The sequence below is a fragment of the Amblyraja radiata genome, chromosome 3 (assembly GCF_010909765.2).
Source record: "Amblyraja radiata isolate CabotCenter1 chromosome 3, sAmbRad1.1.pri, whole genome shotgun sequence".
Classification (NCBI taxonomy): domain Eukaryota; kingdom Metazoa; phylum Chordata; class Chondrichthyes; order Rajiformes; family Rajidae; genus Amblyraja; species Amblyraja radiata.
The window spans coordinates 77,234,766-77,259,610 of NC_045958.1; positions in this window are offsets into that span (position 1 = coordinate 77,234,766).

Consider the following 24,845-nt stretch of genomic DNA (forward strand, 5'->3'; position numbering starts at 1 on the left):
AATTAACAAGTCCTTTTGAGAATGGCAGGCAGTAACTAGTGGGGTGTCGCAAGGACCCCAGTTTTTTACAATATATATTAACGATTTAGACAAAGGAATTAAAAGTAACATCTCCAAGTTTGCGGAAGACACAAAGCTGGGTGGCGGTGTGAGCTGCGAGGAGGATACTATGAGGCTGCAGGGTGACTTGGAGAGGTTGAGTGAGTGGGCAGATGCACGGCAGATGCAGTATAATGGCAGATGCAGTATAATGTGGATAAATGTGAGATTATCCACTTTGATGGCAAGAAGACGACGTATTATCTCAATGGTGTCAGATTAGAAAAAGGGGAGGTTCAACGGGACCTGGGTGTCCTTGTACAATAGTCATTGAATGTCAGCATGCAGGCAGAGAAGAAAGCAAATGGCATGTTGGCCTTCATAGTGAGAGGATTTGAGTATAGGAGCAGGGAAGTCCTACTGGTGAGTCCACACCTGGAGTATTGTGTGCAGTTTTGGTCTCATAATTTGAGGAACGACATTCTTGCTATTGATGGAGTGCAGCGTAGATTCACCAGGTTAATTCCCAGCATGGCGGGACTAACATATGATGAAAGAATGTATCGCCTTGGCTTATATTCACTGGAATTCAGAAGGATGATAGGGTCTCTTATAGAAACATTTAAAAATCTTAAGGGATTGGACAGGCTAGATGCAGGAAGAATGTTCCCGATGTTGGGGAAGTCGAGAACCAGGGGTCACAGTTTAAGAATAAGGGGTAGGCCATTTAGGACTGAGATGCGGAAAAACTTTTTCACCCAGAGAATTGTGAATCTGTGGAATTCTCTGCCACAGGAGGCAGTGGAGGCCAATTCACTCTATGTTTTCAAGAGAGTTAGATATAGCTCTTGGAGCTAACAGAATCAAGGGATATGGGGAGAAAGCAGGAATGGGGTACTGATTTTGGATCATCAGCCATGATCATATTGAATGGCGGTGCTGGCTTGAAGGGCCGAATGGCTTATTCCTGCACCTATTTCTATGTTTCTATGGATGATACAGCACATCTACTATGTAGCCAGGCACCTTTCAAATGTGACAAAGGTGTCCAGGCCCCCACTCCCTCATCTTCACCATGGATGTCCAGTCACTCCACACCTCCATCCCCAACCAGGAGGGTCTTAAAGTCCTCCGTTTCTTCCTCGACCGTGGAGCCAACCAACCCCCATCTACTGATACTTTCCACCGCCTGGCAGAGTTGGTCCTTACCCTCAACAACTTTTCCTTTGACTCCTCCCATTTCCTCCAAATCCAAGGCGTAGCTATGGGCATGCGCATGGGCCCCAGCTATGCCTGTCTCTTTGTAGGATACGTCGAACAATCCTTGTTCGAGGCGTACCGTGGCCCTATCCCCAAACTCTACCTCCGCTACATTGACAACTGCATTGGTGCTACCTCCTGCACCCATGCAGAACTCACTGACTTAATCTATTTCACCACTAACTTCCATCCGGTACTCAAATTCACCTGGACCATTTCCGACATCTCCCTACCGTTTCTAGACCTCACCATCTCCTTCGCAGGTAACAGACAACTGACTGACATCTAGTACAAACCCACTGACTCCCATGGCTATCTGGACTACACTTCTTCCCACCCTGCCTCCTGTAAGGACTCTATCCGCAACTCCCAATTCCTCCGTCTACGCCGCATCTGCACCCAGGATGAGGTGTTCCAAACCAGGGCATCGGAGATGTCCTCCTTCTTTAGGGAACGGGGGTTCCCCGCTTCTATAGATGAGGCTCTCACCAAGGTCTCTTCTATATCCCGTTGCTCCACTCGCACTCCCCATCCCCCCACTCGTAACAAGGACAGAATCCCCCTTGTCCTCACCTTCCATCCTACCAGCCGTCACATACAACAGATAATCCTCAGACATTTTTGCCACCTCCAAAGGGGTCCCACCACTGGCTTCCCACCCTTTCGGCTTTCCCATCTCCCTCCGTAACTCCGTGGTCAATTCGTCCCTTCCCACCCAAACCACCCCCTTCCCTGGCACTTTCCCTTGCAGCCGCAGGAAATGCTGCACTTGTCGCTTTACCTCCCCCCTTGACTCCATCCAAGGACCCAGGCAGTCTTTCCAGGTGAGGCAGAGGTTCACCTGCACCTTCTCCAACCTCATCTATTGTATCCGCTGCTCTAGGTGTCAACTGCTCTACATCGGTGAGACCAAGCGTAGGCTTGGCGATCGCTTTGCCCAACACCTCCGCATAGTTTGCATTGACCAATGTGATCTCCCGGTGGCTCAGCACTTCAACTCCCCCTCCCATTCCGAATCTGACATTTCTGTCCTGGGCCTCCTCCATGGCCAGAGTGAGTCCCACCGCACATTGGAGAAGCAGCACCTCATATTTCGCTTGGGTAGTTTACACCCCAGCGGTATGAACACTGACTTCTCCAATTTCAGGTAGTCCATGCTTTCTCACTCCTTTCCCTCTCCTTCCCAGCTCTCCACAGCTGAAGAATGGTCTCGACCCGAAATGTCACCTATTCTTTCGCTCCATAGATGCTGCATCACTGGCTGAGTTTCGCCAGCATTTTTGTACACCATTAACAAGTATGAATGGTGTATGCACAATTAAATCTAGTGGGACAGTAGCTGGACTGCTAACGCAGAAACAAGCCCTTTTGGCCCACCGGGTCCACGCCGACCAGCGATCCCCGCACATTAACACTTTCCTATACCCACTAGGGACAATTTTTACATTTAACAAGCCAATTAACCTACAAATTGGTCTTTGGAGTGTGGAAGAAGACTGAATATCTCGGCGAAACCTCACACAGGTCACGGGGAGAACATGCAAACTCCATACAGACAGCACCTGTAGTCAGGATCGAACCGGGGTTCCCGGCGCTGCATTCACTGTAAGGCAGCAACTCTACCGCTGCGTCACCATGCCGCCCTTCAAAAATAAACATATATTACAAGGATGGAGGTCACTTGAGCATGGAATTGTATGTGTTAAGGGATAGAAGGCAGAAAGTAGTAGTAATCAGATATTTTCTTGAATTGGAAGAGAATGCAGTGAGGTCCTTGTCAAGTTATTATTAATGACACAGAGTTATTATTAGTGACATTAGTAACATCTAGATGTGTTCGAGAGTACTGTTTGTAAATAATACTAAACCCGTAGCTTTAAAACGCAACCCTGTATTCATAAATCTAGTACAGACTTCTGGAGAAATGTACTCTACCAGGTCAGCTGGTGAATCTCTCAAAGCAAAAATAAAGAGCTGGAGAAACAACAGAGAGAAAGTGGAAAGGTTTGATGAAGAGAGGTGGAAGGGGGGTGTATAAGCAGCATAACTGAAGAGGTATGCACCATAACTATTGCTACAGGCTTGTTGAATGGCCTATTGGCGATGTGTAAATTCCATGCAAATCTGTTCTATAATATTTGAGGGGATATATTACAGGGTATATAAATAAGGATGAATGCAAATCTAGAGGTTAATGATACATTAAGTAGCTTGAATATTGCAATCATTCCTTGTTTATTGCCATCTGCCTTTCAACCCCCCCCCTCGCCTGTGTCCACCCACCTATTCCTGCCACGCTCTGTCCTGCCTCTCCCTTCTTCCAGCTTTCTTCTCCCCTCCACTACAATCAGTCTGAAGGAGGGTCTTGACCCAAAACGTCACCTATCCATGTTCTCTGGAGGTGCAGCCTGACCCGCTGAGTTGCTCCAGTACTTTGTGTCCTTTTGTTTATTATGTTATTGGATCAACTGAAAAGGGAAGGGCGAGTGATTCATGCAGTCAGTGACAGTATTCATTAACTTTTGAAATCTGTAGTCAGTGAAAAATTCCACGATGAAATCTCATTCAATGTTCTCTCTCAATCTGTCCCCTTTTTAAAAAAAAATTTCTTGGATAACAGTACAAAGTGACTAAGACTGTGAGGAGGTCTAGTCTGGAATTGTCCTGGGAAAATCCAATTGATCATGAGGGAACAGGTTATTGGTGAACTATTGCTACTTGATAGCACCCATCATGGCACTTTACTGAATATTGTGAGTAGACCGATAGGGTGAATGAGATTCTTCTGCTTTTTATGAATGCACCTGGGGAAGTTTCCTCATTTTTAAGTAGATACAATTTGTGACCATAACAGAACAGCTTGACTAGAGTTGTGGTTATTTCTGGAGTGGGTGTGTCATTTCCCATTGTCCTTGCTGTCTTTATTTAATATGCTTAGCTTTTACTTAGCCTCGCAAGAAATGAATCAAATTCATTGAAGATTGGTGTTGGTAGGGAGTCTGGTTGACAATGGTTGCAAATGCTTCAACCTTGAGTACCCAAGCATCTGTGTATACCTCTGAGCGTCAGTGCAGGGAAAAACAAAGGATAAATTAAAGGCTCCATCTCTGAGTGCAAGCAGCGCTTGCAACAAGATGAATTTATAGGCCAAACTTATAGAGAGAAGGAATTTATAGGCCAAATTTATAGAGAGAAGGAATCTTGGCTCAGCAAATCAAGAGGTGGATTCAGTTTGGGTGAATCTAAGAAACAGTGTAGGAGCCATGAAGCTTAAGTCAGTATATTATAGCCATGTCTAACATTTTTTATATTTTAATTTGTATCTGTAAGTATGCTTGTAGGTGGGATTTAATACATAGAGGGATGTGTCTATATCTGAAGATGCTAGCGCAGGCTTGTTCATTTAGTTTCAGGTTACCTCGTAGGATTGTATGAATAACAGTTTTCGCCATGAGCTGAGCCATGAGCTGAGCCGAGAGCTATGAGTCATGTACATGATTACGGGCTTAGAGCAAGTTTATGATATGATTGGAACAGCTATGAAGAATGGAAAGTGATGGACTATATCATTGTTTTGTATTACTTCAATAAAACACAACTAATCAAGACTCAATGACTGGAAGACTTCTTACTATCTCTGGAGCTCGGTGAGTGTGTGAACTATATCTCCACTATATCCTACAAGATGTTATGGCTATCAAGGCTACTAAAACTCCCATTATAAACAGAAAGGGTAGAAGACATTGATAGAAGTTGTCTGTGGGAGGCCTCAAACAGTAATGGTAATAAAGAGTAGAAATCAATAAATTAAAGTGTGTTATATTGAGGCAATAAAATAATCATGGGTGACTATCATTCACATACAGGATGTCCTACATTACAAAAATAATAAAGAGACAAAGGTAAAGCCTGTGATTCTGGATGTACATTCAAAACAAAACAGAATGATGTGATATGATCTGAATATGATTTAATAATTGTTGTGGAGATTTGGTTTGGAGGACATGTGGAATGGGAACTAATTAGTGAAGAGTCGATGCCACGGAGAAAGGTCAGAGAGGAAAGAAAAGATGGGGGAGTGGCTCCTTTAATTCATTATAGATTTAATGCAATTGAGAAGGATGACCTAATTTCAGGAAACCGGGATGTGGAATGTCACAAAGTGCTGGAGCAACTCAGTGGGACAGGCCACATCCCTGGAAAATATGGATAGGTGACGTTTTGGGTCAGGACCCTTCTTCAGACTGAATATAGGGGTGATTGGACTGATTATTTATTGCAAAAAAAGAAGGTGCAGGACAAAAGGATTGAAGAGTTGTGAATTGTGAAGCCAGAGAAAGGAATGTAGGTGGAGGGGGGAGGGAGTAACAGGTACAAGTCTGGGTTGGGCACTTGGGAGGAGGAAAAGGGGTGGGGAGGGGGGGGGGGGGGGTAGGTGTTCCCTCTTCTCCTGTGCTCCACCTGGACTGGCACCCATTGCTCTCCCACACCCCCCTCTAAATTCCATCTTCTGGCTTCACAGTTCTCAAGTCTTCAAACCTTTTGTCTCCCACCTGTTTTCTCCATCTCTGGCCTTTGTCCAGCCATCTGCTTATGAACTCCCCCCCCCCCCCCCCCTTCAGCATCCTGTGTCCTTTTTTAATCAGCATCTGCAGTTCCTTGTTCTTTGCAGTATTCATCAACACCTGTAATGTTACAATGAGTCCCGATGCAAGCCTGAGGGCCATAACCTCATCTTCTGGCAGCGCATGTTGCAGTCTTCTGTACTTAGTATCAAACTTTACAACTTCAGGTAACTTGATTTCTTCTGTATTCGTCTTCCATCTGTGATATTAAGAGTGCATGGGGGGAGATTTAAATTTTTTTTTTTAATTAGAAGTGCAGTAAATTACAGTAATACCCATCACATATATCTTATTACATTTGTTGTACCACTTCATTTTTCGAGCTTTAAAAAAGGTAGAAATAAAAGAAGTAAGGAAAGTGAGCAAGAGTCGTGAAGGTGCAGGAAAGTGTTGGGAAAAGAAAGCCCCTTAGAAAAAAAGTTAGAGAAGGAAGTAAAGAAAGGAAATAGACCCTAGAAAAGAAAGGGAAAAAAAGGAGAAACAATCGCTCTATTATAACACAAAACTCCGCAAAAAAGGATATACCAACCGTGTTTTTTTACCCCCCCGTTACCAGATCCTGGTACCATCTCTATTCACCCATTGAGACCTTTTCTTGTGCTTCCTCTTTACCCTTGCTCTTTCACCCCTTCTGCCTTTCTTAAAAGGCTGCTGAAGCAAAAGGGCTACTGCAAACAGCAGTAGTTACATTTTAGGTCGAGGGAGGTCGAAGGAGGTCTTCAACATAGTCGTAGGAGGTCGTAGACATAGTCGTGGAAGGTCGTAGGAGGTCGTAGGTCACCGCGACTATTTATTTTTGGGGTCACGGGCAAGGTCGCCAGAGACCACTGTGGAGGTCTCCTAAGTGAGACAGGCCCTTAACAGACCAGTTATACGAGTACTTTGGTTCTGTCTTCACTAAGGAAGACACAAATAATCTCCCAGAAATACTAGGGGACTGAGGATCTAGTGGGAGGGAGGAACTGAAGGGAATCCACATCAGTCAGGAAATAGTGTTAGGTAAACTGTTGGAACTTAAGACAGATAAATCCCCAGGGACTGATGGTCTGCATCCCAGAGTACTCAAGGAGATGGCCTTAGAAATCATGGATGTATTGGTGATCATTTTCCAATGTTCTGTACACTCTGGATCAGTTCCTGTGGACTGGAGTGTAGCTAATGTAACCCTACCTTTTAAGGAAGGAGAGAGAGAGAAAACAGGGAATTGTAGACCATTTAGCCTGACGTCAGTATTGGGGAAGATGCTTGAGTCAATTATTAAAGATATAATGGCAGCGCAATTGGAAAGGAGTGACAGGATCGGTCAAAGTCTTTGATAAGGTCCCACACGAGATTAGTGTGCAAAATTAGAGCACATGGTATTGGGGGTAGGGTATTGACATGGATAGGAAACTGGTTGGCAGACAGGAAGCAAAGAGTAGGAATTAACAAGTCCTTTTGAGAATGGCAGGCAGTAACTAGTGGGGTGTCGCAAGGACGCCAGTTTTTTACAATATATATTAACGATTTAGACAAAGGAATTAAATGTAACATCTCCAGGTTTGCGGATGACACAAAGCTGGGTGGCGGTGTGAGCTGCGAGGAGGATACTATGAGGCTGCAGGGTGACTTGGAGAGGTTGAGTGAGTGGGCAGATGCACAGCAGATGCAGTATAATGGCAGATGCAGTATAACGTGGATAAATGTGAGATTATCCACTTTGATGGCAAGAAGAAGGGATTATCCCAATGGTGTCAGATTAGAAAAAGGGGAGGTTCAACGGGACCTGGGTGTCCTTGTACAATAGTCATTGAATGTCAACATGCAGGCAGAGAAGAAAGCAAATGGCATGTTGGCCTTCATAGTGAGAGGATTTGAGTATAGGAGCAGGGAAGTCCTACTGGTGAGTCCACACCTGGAGTATTGTGTGCAGTTTTGGTCTCTTAATTTGAGGAACGACATTCTTGCTATTGATGGAGTGCAGCAGGTTAATTCCCAGCATGGCGGGACAAACATATGATGAAAGAATGTATCGCCTTGGCTTATATTCACTGGAATTCAGAAGGATGATAGGTTATCTTATAGAAACATTTAAAAATCTTAAGGGATTGGACAGGCTAGATGCTGGAAAGATGTTCCCGATGTTGGGGAAGTCGAGAACCAGGGGTCACAGTTTAAGAATAAGGGGTAGGCCATTTAGGACTGAGATGCGGAAAAACTTTTTCACCCAGAGAATTGTGAATCTGTGGAATTCTCTGCCACAGTAGGCAGTGGAGGCCAATTCACTCTATGTTTTCAAGAGAGTTAGAAACATAGAAACATAGAAATTAGGTGCAGGAGTAGGCCATTCGGCCCTTCGAGCCTGCACCTCCATTCAATTTAATCATGGCTGATCATCCAACTCAGTATCCCGTACCTGCCTTCTCTCCATACCCTCTGATCCCCTTAGCCACAAGGGCCACATCTAACTCCCTCTTAAATATAGCCAATGAACTGGCCTCGACTACCCTCTGTGGCAGAGAGTTCCAGAGATTCACCACTCTCTGTGTGAAAAAAGTTCTTCTCATCTCGGCTTTAAAGGATTTCCCCCTTATCCTTAAGCTGTGACCCCTTGTCCTGGACTTCCCCAACATCGGGAGCAATCTTCCTGCATCTAGCCTGTCCAACCCCTTAAGAATTTTATAAGTTTCTATAAGATCCCCTCTCAATCTCCTAAATTCTAGAGAGTATAAACCAAGTCTATCCAGTCTTTCTTCATAAGACAGTCCTGACATCCCAGGAATCAGTCTGGTGAACCTTCTCTGCACTCCCTCTATAACAATAATGTCCTTCCTCAGATTTGGAGACCAAAACTGTACGCAATACTCCAGGTGTGGTCCCACCAAGACCCTGTGCAACTGCAGTAGAACCTCCCTGCTCCTATACTCAAATCCTTTTGCTATGAAAGCTAACATACCATTCGCTTTCTTCACTGCCTGCTGTACCTGCATGCCTACTTTCAATGACTGGTGTACCATGACACCCAGGTCTCGCTGCATCTCCCCTTTTCCTAGTCGGCCACCATTTAGATAATAGTCTGCTTTCCTGTTTTTGCCACCACAATGGATAACCTCACATTTATCCACATTATACTGCATCTGCCAAACATTTGCCCACTCACCCAGCCTATCCAAGTCACCTTGCAGTCTCCTAGCATCCTCCTCACAGCTAACACTGCCCCCCAGCTTAGTGTCATCCGCAAACTTGGAGATATTGCCTTCAATTCCCTCATCCAGATCATTAATATATATTGTAAATAGCTGGGGTCCCAGCACTGAGCCTTGCGGTACCCCACTAGTCACTGCCTGCCATTGTGAAAAGGACCCGTTTACTCCTACTCTTTGCTTCCTGTTTGCCAGCCAGTTCTCTATCCACATCAATACTGAAACCCCAATGCCGTGTGTTTTAAGATATAGCTCTTGGAGCTAACAGAATCAAGGGATATGGGGAGAAAGCAGGAATGGGGTACTGATTTTGGATCATCAGCCATGATCATATTGAATGGGGGTGCTGGCTTGAAGGGCCGAATGGCTTATTCCTGCACCTATTTTCCATGTTTCTATGGATGATACAGCACATCTACTATGTAGCCAGGCACCTTTCAAATGTGACAAAGGTGTCCAGGCCCCCACTCCCTCATCTTCACCATGGATGTCCAGTCACTCCACACCTCCATCCCCAACCAGGAGGGTCTTAAAGTCCCCCGTTTCTTCCTCGACCGTGGAGCCAACCAACCCCCATCTACTGATACTTTCCACCGCCTGGCAGAGTTGGTCCTTACCCTCAACAACTTTTCCTTTGACTCCTCCCATTTCCTCCAAATCCAAGGCGTAGCTATGGGCATGCGCATGGGCCCCAGCTATGCCTGTCTCTTTGTAGGATACGTCGAACAATCCTTGTTCGAGGCGTACCGCGGCCCTATCCCCAAACTCTACCTCCGCTACATTGACAACTGCATTGGTGCTACCTCCTGCACCCATGCAGAACTCACTGACTTAATCTATTTCACCACTAACTTCCATCCGGTACTCAAATTCACCTGGACCATTTCCGACATCTCCCTACCGTTTCTAGACCTCACCATCTCTTTCTCAGGTAACAGACAACTGACTGACATCTAGTACAAACCCACTGACTCCCATGGCTATCTGGACTACACTTCTTCCCACCCTGCTTCCTGTAAGGACTCTATCCGCAACTCCCAATTCCTCCGTCTACGCCGCATCTGCACCCAGGATGAGGTGTTCCAAACCAGGGCATCGGAGATGTCCTCATTCTTTAGGGAACGGGGGTTCCCCGCTTCTATTATAGATGAGGCTCTCACCAAGGTCTCTTCTATATCCCGTTGCTCCACTCGCACTCCCCATCCCCCCCACTCGTAACAAGGATAGAATCCCCCTTGTCCTCACCTTCCATCCTACCAGCCGTCACATACAACAGATAATCCTCAGACATTTTTGCCACCTCCAAAGGGGTCCCACCACTGGCTTCCCACCCTTTCGGCTTTCCCATCTCCCTCCGTAACTCCGTGGTCAATTTGTCCCTTCCCACCCAAACCACCCTCTTCCCTGGCACTTTCCCTTGTAGCCGCAGGAAATGCTGCACTTGTCGCTTTACCTCCCCCTTGACTCCATCCAAGGACCCAAGCAGTCTTTCCAGGTGAGGCAGAGGTTCACCTGCACCTTCTCCAACCTCATCTATTGTATCCGCTGCTCTAGGTGTCAACTGCTCTACATCGGTGAGACCAAGTGTAGGCTTGGCGATCGCTTTGCCCAACACCTCCGCATAGTTCGCATTGACCAATGTGATCTCCCGGTGGCTCAGCACTTCAACTCCCCCTCCCATTCCGAATCTGACCTTTCTGTCCTGGGCCTTCTCCATGGCCAGAGTGAGTCCCACTGCACATTGGAGAAGCAGCACCTCATATTTCGCTTGGGTAGTTTACACCCCAGCGGTATGAACATTGACTTCTCCAATTTCAGCTAGTCCATGCTTTCTCACTCCTTTCCCTCTCCTTCCCAGCTCTCCACAGCTGAAGAATGGTCTCGACCCGAAATGTCACCTATTCTTTCGCTCCATAGATGTTGCATCACTCGCTGAGTTTCGCCCGCATTTTTGTACACCATTAACAAGTATGAATGGTGTATGCACAATTAAATCTAGTGGGACAGTAGCTGGACTTCTAACAGGCACTTGATGTTCTACTATGTAACATATTTACTTTTAATTTAGTTTAGAGATACAGCGCAGAAACAAGCCCTTTCGGCCCACCGGTTCCACGCCGGGTCCACGCCGACCAGCGATCCCCGCACATTAACACTTTCCTATACCCACTAGGGACAATTTTTACATTTACCAAGCCAATTAACCTACAAATTGGTCTTTGGAGTGTGGAAGAAGACTGAATATCTCGGCGAAACCTCACACAGGTCACGGGGAGAACATGCAAACTCTGTACAGACAGCACCTGTAGTCAGGATCGAACCGGGGTTCCCGGCGCTGCATTCACTGTAAGGCAGCAACTCTACCGCTGCGTCACCATGCCGCCCTTCAAAAATAAACATATATTACAAGGATGGAGGTCACTTGAGCATGGAATTGTATGTGTTAAGGAATAGAAGGCAGAAAGTAGTAGTAAGCAGATATTTTCTTGGATTGGAAGAGAATGCAGTGAGGTCCTTGTCAAGTTATTATTAATGACACAGAGTTATTATTAGTGACATTAGTAACATCTAGATGTGTTCGAGAGTACTGTTTGTAAATAATACTAAACCCGTAGCTTTAAAACGCAACCCTGTATTCATAAATCTAATACAGACTTCTGGAGAAATGTACTCTAACAGGTGAGATGGTGAATCTCTCAAAGCAAAAATAAGGAGCTGGAGAAACAACAGAGAGAAAGTGGAAAGGTTTGATGAAGAGAGGTGGAAGGGGGTGTATAAGCACCATAACTGAAGAGGTATGCACCATAACTATTGCTACAGGCTTGTTGAATGGCCTATTGGTGATGTGTAAATTCCATGCAAATCTGTTCTATAATATTTGAGGGGATATATTACAGGGTATATAAATAAGGATGAATGCAAATCTAGAGGTTAATGATACATTAAGTAGCTTGAATATTGCAATAATTCCTTGTTTATTGCCATCTGCCTTTCAACCCTCCCCCCCCTTGCCTGTGTCCACCCACCTATTCCTGCCACGCTCTGTCCTGCCTCTTCCTTCTTCCAGCTTTCTTCTCCCGTCCACTACAATCAGTCTGAAGGAGGGTCTTGACCCAAAACGTCACCTATCCATGTTCTCTGGAGGTGCAGCCTGACCCGTTGAGTTGCTCCAGTACTTTGTGTCCTTTTGTTTATTATGTTATTGGATCAACTGAAAAGGGAAGGGCGAGTGATTCATGCAGTCAGTGACAGTATTCATTAACTTTTGAAATCTGTAGTCAGTGAAAAATTCCACGATGAAATCTCATTCAATGTTCTCTCTCAATCTGTCCCCTTTTAAAAAAAAAATTATTGGATAACACAGTACAAAGTGACTAAGACTGTGAGGAGGTCTAGTCTGGAATTGTCCTGGGAAAATCCAATTGATCATGAGGGAACAGGTTATTGGTGAACTATTGCTACTTGATAGCACCCATCATGGCACTTTGCTGAATATTGTGAGTAGACCGATAGGCTGAATGAGATTCTTCTGATTTTTATGAATGCACCTGGGGAAGTTTCCTCATTTTTAAGTGGATACAATTTGTGACCATAACAGAACAGCTTGACTAGAGTTGTGGTTATTTCTGGAGTGGGTGTGTCATTTCCCATTGTCCTTGCTGTCTTTATTTAATATGCTTAGCTTTTACTTAGCCTCGCAAGAAATGAATCAAATTCATTGAAGATTGGTGTTGGTAGGGGAACTCAGAAGGGAGTCTGGTTGACAATGGTTGCAAATGCTTCAACCTTGAGTACCCAAGCATCTGTGTATACCTCTGAGCGTCAGTGCAGGGAAAAACAAAGGATAAATTAAAGGCTCCATCTCTGAGTGCAAGCAGCGCTTGCAACAAGATGAATTTATAGGCCAAACTTATAGAGAGAAGGAATTTATAGGCCAAACTTATAGAGAGAAGGAATCTTGGCTCAGCAAATCAAGAGGTGGATTCAGTTTGGGTGAATCTAAGAAACAGTGTAGGAGCCATGAAGCTTAAGTCAGTATATTATAGCCATGTCTAACATTTTTTATATTTTAATTTGTATCTGTAAGTATGCTTGTAGGTGGGATTTAATACATAGAGGGGTGTGTCTATATCTGAAGATGCTAGCGCAGGCTCGTTAATTTAGTTTCAGGTTACCTCGTGGGATTGTATGAATAACAGTTTTCGCCATGAGCTGAGCCATGAGCTGAGCCGAGAGCTATGAGTCATGGACATGATTACGGGCTTAGAGCAAGTTTATGATATGATTGGAACAGCTATGAAGAATGGAAAGTGATGGACTATATCATTGTTTTGTATTACTTCAATAAAACACAACTAATCAAGACTCAATGACTGGAAGACTTCTTACTATCTCCGGAGCTCGGTGAGTGTGTGAACTATATCTCCACTACATCCTACGAGAAGTTATGGCTATCAAGGCTACTAAAACTGCCATTATAAACAGCAAGGGGTAGAAGACATTGATAGAAGTTGTCTGTGGGAGGCCTCAAACAGTAATTGTAATAAAGAGTAGAAATCAATAAATTAAAGTGTGTTTTATTGAGGCAATAAAATAATCATGGGTGACTTTCATTCACATACAGGATGTCCTACATTACAAAAATAATAAAGAGACAAAGGTAAAGCCTGTGATTCTGGATGTACATTCAAAACAAAACAGAATGATGTGATATGATCTGAATATGATTTAATAATTGTTGTGGAGATATGGTTTGGAGGACATGTGGAATGGGAACTAATTAGTGAAGAGTCGATGCCACGGAGAAAGGTCAGAGAGGAAAGAAAAGATGGGGGAGTGGCTCCTTTAATTCATTATAGATTTAATGCAATTGAGAAGGATGACCTAATTTCAGGAAACCGGGATATGGAATGTCACAAAGTGCTGGAGCAACTCAGTGGGTCAGGCCACATCCCTGGAAAATATAGATAGGTGACGTTTTGGGTCAGGACCCTTCTTCAGACTGAATATAGGGGTGATTGGACTGATTATTTGTTGCAAAAAAGGAAGGTGCAGGACAAAAGGATTGAAGAGTTGTGAATTGTGAAGCCAGAGAAAGGAATGTAGGTGGAGGGGGGAGGGAGTAACAGGTGCAAGTCTGGGTTGGGGAGGAGGAAAAGGGGTGGGGAGGGGGGGGGGGGGGGTAGGTGTTCCCTCTTCTCCAGTGCTCCACCTGGACTGGCACCCATTGCTCTCCTACACCCCCCTCTAAATTCCATCTTCTGGCTTCACAATTCTCAAGTCTTCAAATCTTTTGTCTCCCACCTGTTTTCTCCATCTCTGGCCTTTGTCCAGCCATCTGCTTATGACCCCCCCCCCCCCCCCCCCCCTTCAGCACCCTGTGTCCTTTTTTAATCAGCATCTGCAGTTCCTTGTTCTTTGCAGTATTCATCAACACCTGTAATGTTACAATGAGTCCCGATGCAAGCCTGAGGGCCATAACCTCATCTTCTGGCAGCACATGTTGCAGTCTTCTGTACTTAGTATCAAACTTTACAACTTCAGGTAACTTGATTTCTTCTGTATTCGTCTTCCATCTGTGATATTGGCTCAGCTTGTTTATTGTTTTTTTTTTCCTTTAAGCGCGAGGATGTGCCCAGCCTGATCTGTTGGGCAAATCTTCCTGCTCCACATTTCACATCTCCGACATTCTTTTAATCCATATTGTCCATATGAATCATTAAAGAAGGGTGATGTCTCGGACGACTGGAGGGTGGCCAAAGTCGTGCTTCCATTTAACAAGGGCTGCAAGGAAAAGCTTGGGTACTATAGACCAGCAAGCCTAACATCTGTGGTTATCTATCTATATTACTAAATCTCTGTTCTTGACCGCTTTTGGCCGTCTGTGCTTCGATTTCCGAGAGAACGCCGCCACCTACGGCCGTCATTTTTGGCCACCTTGCTCAGAGCCTCCCTCTGCCGCATGTGTGCCGAGAATTTTCCCCGTCGATGGAAAATGACAGAGATATTAATGTTTTTACAAAATTCCCCATTCTCTCTGCTGCCCCCGCTGGCGGCAAGGGGGCGGGACTATAAAACCAGGAAGTGGTGTGCCTCACTCACTCTTCAAGATGGAGGAAGGCAGAGGGTCACGTTTCTCTGAGCTGTGAATAACACTGAACACATGTCTACTCAAATGTGAGTGCCCTTAGTGGTTCTTAAATACTTGCAAAAAGTGTCTATTGTTTCTAAAAAAGCTTGCAAAAAAATGTCTATTGGTTCTAAAGCTTGCAAAAAAATGACTATTGGTTCTAAAATGCTTGCAAAAAAATGTCTATTGGTTCTAAAGCTTGCAAAAATGTCTATTGGTTCTAAAGCTTGCAAAAATGTCTAATGGTTCTAAAGCTTGCAAAACATGTCTATTGGTTCTAAAATGCTTGCAAAAAATGTCTATTGGTTCTAAAATGCTTGCAAAAAATGTCTATTGGTTCTAAAGCTTGCAAAAAAATGTCTATTGGTTCTTAAATGCTGGCGGATAGTATCTCTATTGCTTCTAAAGTGTGTGTGCGCGTCGTCTGTCTGTGCATGCGTATGTATGAGTTGCTGTGTCTGTGTAAGTGTCTGTGGATGAGTGTGTGAATGTGTGAGTGTCTGTGTATGTGTGTGAGTGTTAGACTGTGTCTCTGTGTATGAGTGTCTATATGTGTGTCTGAGTGTGTCTGCATGAGTGTCTGAGTATCTGTGTGTGTGTGGGACAGTAGCTGGGCTTCTAACAGGCACTTGATGTTCCACTATGTAACATATTTACTTTTAATTTAGTTTAGAGGTACAGCGCAGAAACAAGCCCTTTCGGCCCACCGGGTCCACGCCAACCAGCGATCCCCGCACATTAACACTTTCCTATACCCACTAGGGACAATTTTTACATTTACCAAGCCAATTAACCTACAAATTGGTCTTTGGAGAGTGGAAGAAGACTGAATATCTCGGCAAAACCTCACACAGGTCACGGGAAGAACATGCAAACTCCATACAGACAGCACCTGTAGTCAGGATCGAACCCGGGGTTCCCGGCGCTGCATTCACTGTAAGGCAGCAACTCTACCGCTGCGTCACCATGCCGCCCTTCAAAAATAAACATATATTACAAGGATGGAGGTCACTTGAGCATGGAATTGTATGTGTTAAGGGATATAAGGCAGAAAGTAGTAGTAAGCAGATATTTTCTTGGATTGGAAGAGAATGCAGTGAGGTCCTTGTCAAGTTATTATTAATGACACAGAGTTATTATTAGTGACATTAGTAACATCTAGATGTGTTCGAGAGTACTGTTTGTAAATAATACTAAACCTGTAGCTTTAAAACGCAACCCTGTATTCATAAATCTAATACAGACTTCTGGAGAAATGTACTCTGCCAGGTGAGCTGGTGAATCTCTCAAAGCAAAAATAAAGAGCTGGAGAAACAACAGAGAGAAAGTGGAAAGGTTTGATGGAGAGAGGTGGAAGGGGGTGTATAAGCACCATAACTGAAGAGGTATGCACCATAACTATTGCTACAGGCTTGTTGAATGGCCTATTGGTGATGTGTAAATTCCATGCAAATCTGTTCTATAATATTTGAGGGGATATATTATATAAATAAGGATGAATGCAAATCTAGAGGTTAATGATACATTAAGTAGCTTGAATATTGCAACCATTCCTTGTTTATTGTCATCTGCCTTTCAAGCCCCCCCCACCCCCCCCTTTGCCTGTGTCCACCCACCTATTCCTGCCACGCTCTGTCCTGCCTCTCCCTTCTTCCAGCTTTCTTCTCCCCTCCACTACAATCAGTCTGAAGGAGGATCTTGACCCAAAACGTCACCTATCCATGTTCTCTGGAGGTGCAGCCTGACCCGCTGAGTTACTCCAGTACATTGTGTCCTTTTGTTTGTTATGTTATTGGATCAACTGAAAAGGGAAGGGCGAGTGATTCATGCAGTCAGTGACAGTATTCATTAACTTTTGAAATCTGTAGTCAGTGAAAAATTCCACGATGAAATCCCATTCAATGTTCGCTCTCAATCTGTCCCCTTTTTTAAAAAAAATTCTTGGATAACACAGTACAAAATGACTAAGACTGTGAGGAGGTCTAGTCTGGAATTGTCCTGGGAAAATCCAATTGATCATGAGGGAACAGGTTATTGGTGAACTATTGCTACTTGATAGCACCCATCATGGCACTTTGCTGAATATTGTGAGTAGACCGATAGGCTGAATGAGATTCTTCTGCTTTTTATGAATGCACCTGGGGAAGTTTCCTCATTTTTAAGTGGATACAATTTGTGACCATAACAGAACAGCTTGACTAGAGTTGTGGTTATTTCTGGAGTGGGTGTGTCATTTCCCATTGTCCTTGCTGTCTTTATTTAATATGCTTAGCTTTTACTTAGCCTCGCAAGAAATGAATCAAATTCATTGAAGATTGGTGTTGGTAGGGGAACTCAGAAGGGAGTCTGGTTGACAATGGTTGCAAATGCTTCAACCTTGAGTACCCAAGCATCTGTGTATACCTCTGAGCGTCAGTGCAGGGAAAAACAAAGGATAAATTAAAGGCTCCATCTCTGAGTGCAAGCAGCGCTTGCAACAAGATGAATTTATAGGCCAAACTTATAGAGAGAAGGAATTTATAGGCCAAATTTATAGAGAGAAGGAATCTTGGCTCAGCAAATCAAGAGGTGGATTCAGTTTGGGTGAATCTAAGAAACAGTGTAGGAGCCATGAAGCTTAAGTCAGTATATTATAGCCATGTCTAACATTTTTTACATTTTAATTTGTATCTGTAAGTATGCTTGTAGGTGGGATTTAATACATAGAGGGGTGTGTCTATATCTGAAGATGCTAGCGCAGGCTTGTTCATTTAGTTTCAGGTTACCTCGTGGGATTGTATGAATAACAGTTTTCGCCATGAGCTGAGCCATGAGCTGAGCCGAGAGCTATGAGTCATGGACATGATTACGGGCTTAGAGCAAGTTTATGATATGATTGGAACAGCTATGAAGAACGGAAAGTGATGGACTATATCATTGTTTTGTATTACTTCAATAAAAAATAACTAATCAAGACTCAATGACTGGAAGACTTCTTACTATCTCCGGAGCTCGGTGAGTGTGTGAACTATATCTCCACTACATCCTACGAGAAGTTATGGCTATCAAGGCTACTAAAACTGCCATTATAAACAGCAAGGGGTAGAAGACATTGATAGAAGTTGTCTGTGGGAGGCCTCAAACAGTAATGGTAATAAAGAGTAGAAATCAATAAATTAAAGTGTGTTTTATTGAGGCAATAAAATAATCATGGGTGACTTTCATTCACATACAGGATGTCCTACATTACAAAAATAATAAAGAGACAAAGGTAAAGCCTGTGATTCTGGATGTACATTCAAAACAAAACAGAATGATGTGATATGATCTGAATATGATTTAATAATTGTTGTGGAGATTTGGTTTGGAGGACATGTGGAATGGGAACTAATTAGTGAAGAGTCGATGCCACGGAGAAAGGTCAGAGAGGAAAGAAAAGATGGGGGAGTGGCTCCTTTAATTCATTATAGATTTAATGTAATTGAGAAGGATGACCTAATTTCAGGAAACCGGGATATGGAATGTCACAAAGTGCTGGAGCAACTCAGTGGGACAGGCCACATCCCTGGAAAATATGGATAGGTGACGTTTTGGGTCAGGACCCTTCTTCAGACTGAATATAGGGGTGATTGGACTGATTATTTGTTGCAAAAAAAGAAGGTGCAGGACAAAAGGATTGAAGAGTTGTGAATTGTGAAGCCAGAGAAAGGAATGTAGGTGGAGGGGGGAGGGAGTAACAGGTGCAAGTCTGGGTTGGGGAGGAGGAAAAGAGGGGGGGGGGGGGGTAGGTGTTCCCTCTTCTCCTGTGCTCCACCTGGACTGGCACCCATTGCTCTCCCACCCCCCCCCCCTCTAAATTCCATCTTCTGGCTTCACAATTCTCAAGTCTTCAAACCTTTTGTCTCCCACCTGTTTTCTCCATCTCTGGCCTTTGTCCAGCCATCTGCTTATGAACTCCCCCCCCCCCCCCCTTCAGCATCCTGTGTCCTTTTTTAATCAGCATCTGCAGTTCCTTGTTCTTTGCAGTATTCATCAACACCTGTAATGTTACAATGAGTCCCGATGCAAGCCTGAGGGCCATAACCTCATCTTCTGGCCGCACATGTTGCAGTCTTCTGTACTTAGTATCAAACTTTACAACTTCAGGTAACTTGATTTCTTCTGTATTCGTCTTCCATCTGTGATATTGGCTCAGCTTGTTTATTGTTTTTTTCCCCTTTAAGCGCGAGGATGTGCCCAGCCTGATCTGTTGGGCAAATCTTCCTGCTCTACATTTCACATCTCCGACATTCTTTTATCCATATTGTCCATATGAATTATTAAAGAAGGGTGATGTGCCAGAAGACTGGAGGGTGGCCAAAGTCGTGCTTCCATTTAACAAGGGCTGCAAGGAAAAGCTTGGGTACTATAGACCAGCGAGCCTAACATCTGTGGTTATCTATCTATATTACTAAATCTCTGTTCTTGACCGCTTTTGGCTGTCTGTGCTGCGATTTCCGAGAGAACGCCGCCACCTACGGCCGTCATTTTTGGCTACCTTGCTCAGAGCCCCCCTCCGCCGCATGTGTGCCGAGGATATTTCCCGTCGATGGAAAATGACAGAGATATTAATGTTTTTACAAAATTCCCCATTCTCTCTGCTGCCCCCGCTGGCAGCAGGGGGGAGGAACTATAAAACCAGGAAGTGGTGTGCCTCACTCACTCTTCAAGATGGAGGAAGGCAGAGGGCCACGTTTCTCTGAGCTGTGAATAACACTGAACACATGTCTACTCAAATGTGAGTGCCCTTAGTGGTTCTAAAAAAGCTTGCAAAAAAATGTCTATTGGTTCTAAAGCTTGCAAAAAAAAATGACTATTGGTTCTAAAATGCTTGCAAAAAATGTCTATTGGTTCTAGAACTTGCAAAAATGTCTACTGGTTCTAAAGCTTGCAAAAATGTCTATTGGTTCTAAAGCTTGCAAAACATGTCTATTGGTTCTAAAATGCTTGCAAAAAATGTCTATTGGTTCTAAAGCTTGCAAAAAATGTCTATTGGTTCTAAAGCTTGCAAAAAAATGTCTTGGTTCTTAAGCTTGCAAAAAAATGTCTATTGGTTCTAAAATGCTTGTAAAAAATGACTATTGGTTCTAAAATGCTTGCATAAAATGTCTATTGGTTCTAAAGCTTGCAAAATATGTCTATTGGTTCTAAAGCTTGCAAAAAATGTCTATTGGTTCTAAAATGTTTGCAAAAAGTGTCTATCGGTTCTAAAATATTTGTAAAAAGTGTCTCTTTTCGTTCTATAATGCTTGCAGAATGTCTTTTTTGGTTCTCAAATGGTTGCAAAAAAATGTCTATTGGTTCTAAAATGCTTGTAAAAAATGACTATTGGTTCTATAATGCTTGCAAAAAATGTCTATTGGTTCTAAAGCTTGCAAAATATGTCTATTGGTTCTAAAGCTTGCAAAAAATGTCTATTGGTTCTAAAATGTTTGCAAAAAGTGTATCGGTTCTAAAATATTTGCAAAAAGTGTCTCTTTTCATTCTATAATGCTTGCAGAATGTCTTTTTTGGTTCTCAAATGCTTGCAAAAAATGTCTATTGGCTCTAAAATGCTTGCAAAAAAAGTCTATTGGTTCTAAAATGCTTGCAAAAAAAAGTCTATTGGTTCTAAATTGTTTGCAAAAAGTGTCTATTGGTTCTAAAATGTTTGCAAAAAATGTCTCTTGTTTTTACAATGCTTGCAGAATGTGTCTTTTTTTGGTTCTACAATGCTTGCAAAAAAAATGTCTATTGGTTATAAAGCTTGCAAAAAAATGTCTATTGGTTCTAAAGCTTGCAAAAAAATGACTATTGGTTCTAAAGCTTGCAAAAAAAAAATGACTATTGGTTCTAAAGTGTGCAAAAAAATGTCTATTGGTTCTAAAGCTTGCAAAAAGTGTCTCTATTGGTTCTAAAATGCTTGCAAAGACGGGAGGGGGAGGGACTATAAAACCCGGAAGTGGTGTGCCTCAGTCTCTTCAAGATGGAGGAAGGCAGAGGGTCACGTTTCTCTGAGCTGTGAATAACACATGTCTACTCAAATGTGAGTGCCCTTAGTGGTTCTAAAATGCTTGCAAAAAGTTTCTATTGGTTCTAAAATGATTGCAGAAAATGTCTATTGGTTCTAAAATGCTTGCAAAAAGTGTCTAAAGGTTCTAAAATGTTTGCAAAAAGTGTCTATTGGTTCTAAAATGTTTGCAAAAAGTGTCTTTTTTGGTTCTACAATGCTTGCAGAATGTGTCTTTTTTGGTTCTAAAATGCAAAAAAATGTCTATTGGTTCGAAAGCTTGCAAAAAAATGTCTATTGGTTTTAAAGCTTGCAAAAAGTCTATTGGTTCTAAAATGCTTGCAAAAAAAGTCTATTGGTTCTAAAATGCTTGCAAAAAATGTCTATTGGTTCTAAAATGCTTGCATAGAATGTCTATTGGTTCTAAAGCTTGCAGAAAAATGTCTATTGGTTCTAAATGCTTGCAGAAAGTGTCTATTGGTTCTAAAATGTTTACAAAAAGTGTCTCTTTTGGTTCTGCAATGCTTGCAGAATGTGTCTTTTGGTTCTACAATGTTTGCACAAATATGTCTATTGGTTCTAAAGCTTGCAAAAAAAATGTCTATTGGTTCTAAAGCTTGCAAAAAATGGCTATTGGTTCTAAAGCTTGCAAAAATAAAATGACTATTGGTTCTAAAGCTTGCAAAAAATGTCTATTGGTTCTAAAGCTTGCAAAAAAAATGTCTATTGGTTCTAAAGCTTGCAAAGAAATGTCTATTGGTTCTAAAATGCTTGCAGATAGTATCTCTATTGCTTCTAAAGTGTGTGTGCGCGTCGTCTGTCTGTGCATGCGTATGTATGAGTTGCTGTGTCTGTGTAAGTGTCTGGATGAGTGTGTGAATGTGTGAGTGTCTGTGTATGTGTGTGAGTGTTTGACTGTGTCTCTGTGTATGAGTGTCTGTATGTGTGTGTCTGAGTGTGTCTGCGTGAGTGTGAGTATCTGTGTGTGTGTGTCTGTGTGAATGCGTGTGTGTGTGTGGAGAGCCACTAAGAGTGCATGGGGGGAGATTTAAAAAGATTTATTAGAAGTGCAGTAAATTACAGTAATACACATCACATATATCTTATTACATTTGTTGTACCACTTCACTTTTCGAGCTTTAAAAAAGGTAGAAATAAAAGAAGTAAGGAAAGTGAGCAAGAGTCGTGAAGGTGCAGGAAAGTGTTGGGAAAAGAAAGCCCCTTAGAAAAAAAGTTAGAGAAGTAAGTAAAGAAAGGAAATAGACCCTAGAAAAGAAAGGGAAAAAAAGGAGAAATAATCGCTCTATTATAACACAAAACTTCGCAAAAAAGGATATACCAACCGTGTTTTTTTACCCCCCGTTACCAGATCCTGGTACCATTTATTTTCTAAATTACTATTGCACCTTATGCTTGTAATAGTTCCATAAATGCAGACCACGTCTTTTGGAAGTGGTCTGCTTTGCCTGCTAGGAGGAGTCTCATCTCTTCCAGGTGTAATGTTTCGAACATGTTTGAAATCCACATTTTTATTGTTGGTATTGGAGCATTTTTCCAGAATTTGAGTATAAGCTTTTTTCCCATTATTAGCCCGTAATTAAGTAAATTCTTTTGAAACACGTTTCGTTCGGGGTTACCTTCCGTTATTCCAAAAATGATCCATTCTGCTTTTGGTACAAGTTTTATTTTAATTAATTTTGTGAAGTTTTCAAATATTTTGTTCCAGAATTTTTGGATTTTTATACAAAAAACAAAAGAGTGCGCTATGGTAACTTCTTGAGACTGACATTTATCACAAGTGGGTGAGACATTGGGGAAAAGTTTATTTATTTTGGTTTTTGAATAATATAGTCTATGTAATGTTTTGAATTGAATTAGAGTATGTCGTACATTGATCGAGCATTTATGCACATATAGTAAGTGTTTATCCCAGCTCTCTTTTGAAATTTTTATAGCTAGTTCTTGTTCCCAGTCTCTTCTAATACCATCAGTTGTAGGTATTTCTATATTTACAATTGTGTTATATAAGTATGATATTAGATTTGCTGATTCAGCCTCAGTCTTCATTGCTTCATCCAGTAAGTCTGGAGGCATGTTATGATAGTCTTTTGTGTATTTTTTCAGATAGTCACGGATTTGAAGATATTTAAAATATTGATTATTTCTCAAATTGTATTTCAGTTGTAATTGTTGAAATGATAATAATTTTCCCAATTCATACAAGTCTCTGAGCGTTTTGATTCCCATTCTTTCCCATTGTGTAAATGATTTATCTATAATTGCAGGTTTAAACAACGGATTATTGACTATTGGCATTAAAAGAGATAGATGTCTTAATTTTAGATTCTGTTTTATTTGTTTCCAAGTTCTAATTGTGCTGTGTATAATTGGGTTTTTATTGTAATTTTTGTTATTCAGATTCATTGGTGAGAGGAGAGTCGCTCCTGTATTACACGGAGAGCAGTCCTCTCTCTCCATTACAATCCAGTCCACCTGCTGGGCAGAGTTGTCCAGCAGGTGAATCATATTTTTAATATTTACTGCCCAATTATAGTACATAAAGTTAGGGAGCGCTAGACCACCCATCTCTTTTGGTTTACTAAGGTGTGCTCTTTGTATTCTGTGGGATTTGTAACCCCATATAAAATTTGTGATGTCTGAGTCCAATGTTTTGAAAAACTTTTTTGGAAGATATATAGGTATTGATTGAAATAAATATAGGATTTGTGGTAAAAAGATCATTTTTATAGTGTTTATTCGACCTATTAAAGACATCGGGAGCGTTTTCCAGAATTTGATTAGATTATTTAGTTTCTTAAGTAAGGGACTGTAATTGGCATTAAACATCGCGTGATAGTTTCTAGTAATTTCAATTCCCAAATATTTGAATTTTTCTGTGGCTATTTTAAAGGGGAATTTCAAGAGATGTGTTGAGTCTTTCGGTTTTATCGACATAATTTCACTTTTGTTCCAGTTTATTCTGTATCCTGAGAAAGATCCAAAGTCCTCTAGATTTAATATGTTTGGTTACTGATTTGGGGTTTTGTGATGTACAGTAGTACATCGTCTGCATATAAAGATATGATGTTATTTGAATATTTTGTATTATTACCGTAAATATCCGGGTGTGTTCTGATTTTTTCAGCTAAAGGTTCAATTACTAGAGCAAATAACAGCGGTGATAATGAACATCCTTGTCTATTGCCCCTTGTTAATTGGAATTTCATAGATAGTATATTATTAGTTAATATTCTAGCCGTGGGTTTGTTATATAATAATTTTATCCATGCGATGAAGTTCTCTCCCATTTGAAATTTTTGCAATACTTTAATCATATAATCCCATTCTACTTGATCAAAAGCTTTTTCTGCGTCCAATGAAATGATAGATAACTTGTTCTTGAGGTTTGTGTGAATGCATTATGTTAAGCGGACGTCTCAGGTTATTAAATGAATGTCTCTTAGGTATAAATCCCGTTTGATCCTCGTTTATTAATTTACTAACATATTTATTTAGTCTTCTAGCTAGTGTTTTCGCTAATATTTTTTGATCCATATTTAACAAAGCAATAGCTCTATATGAGCCTGGTTCTTCTATATCTT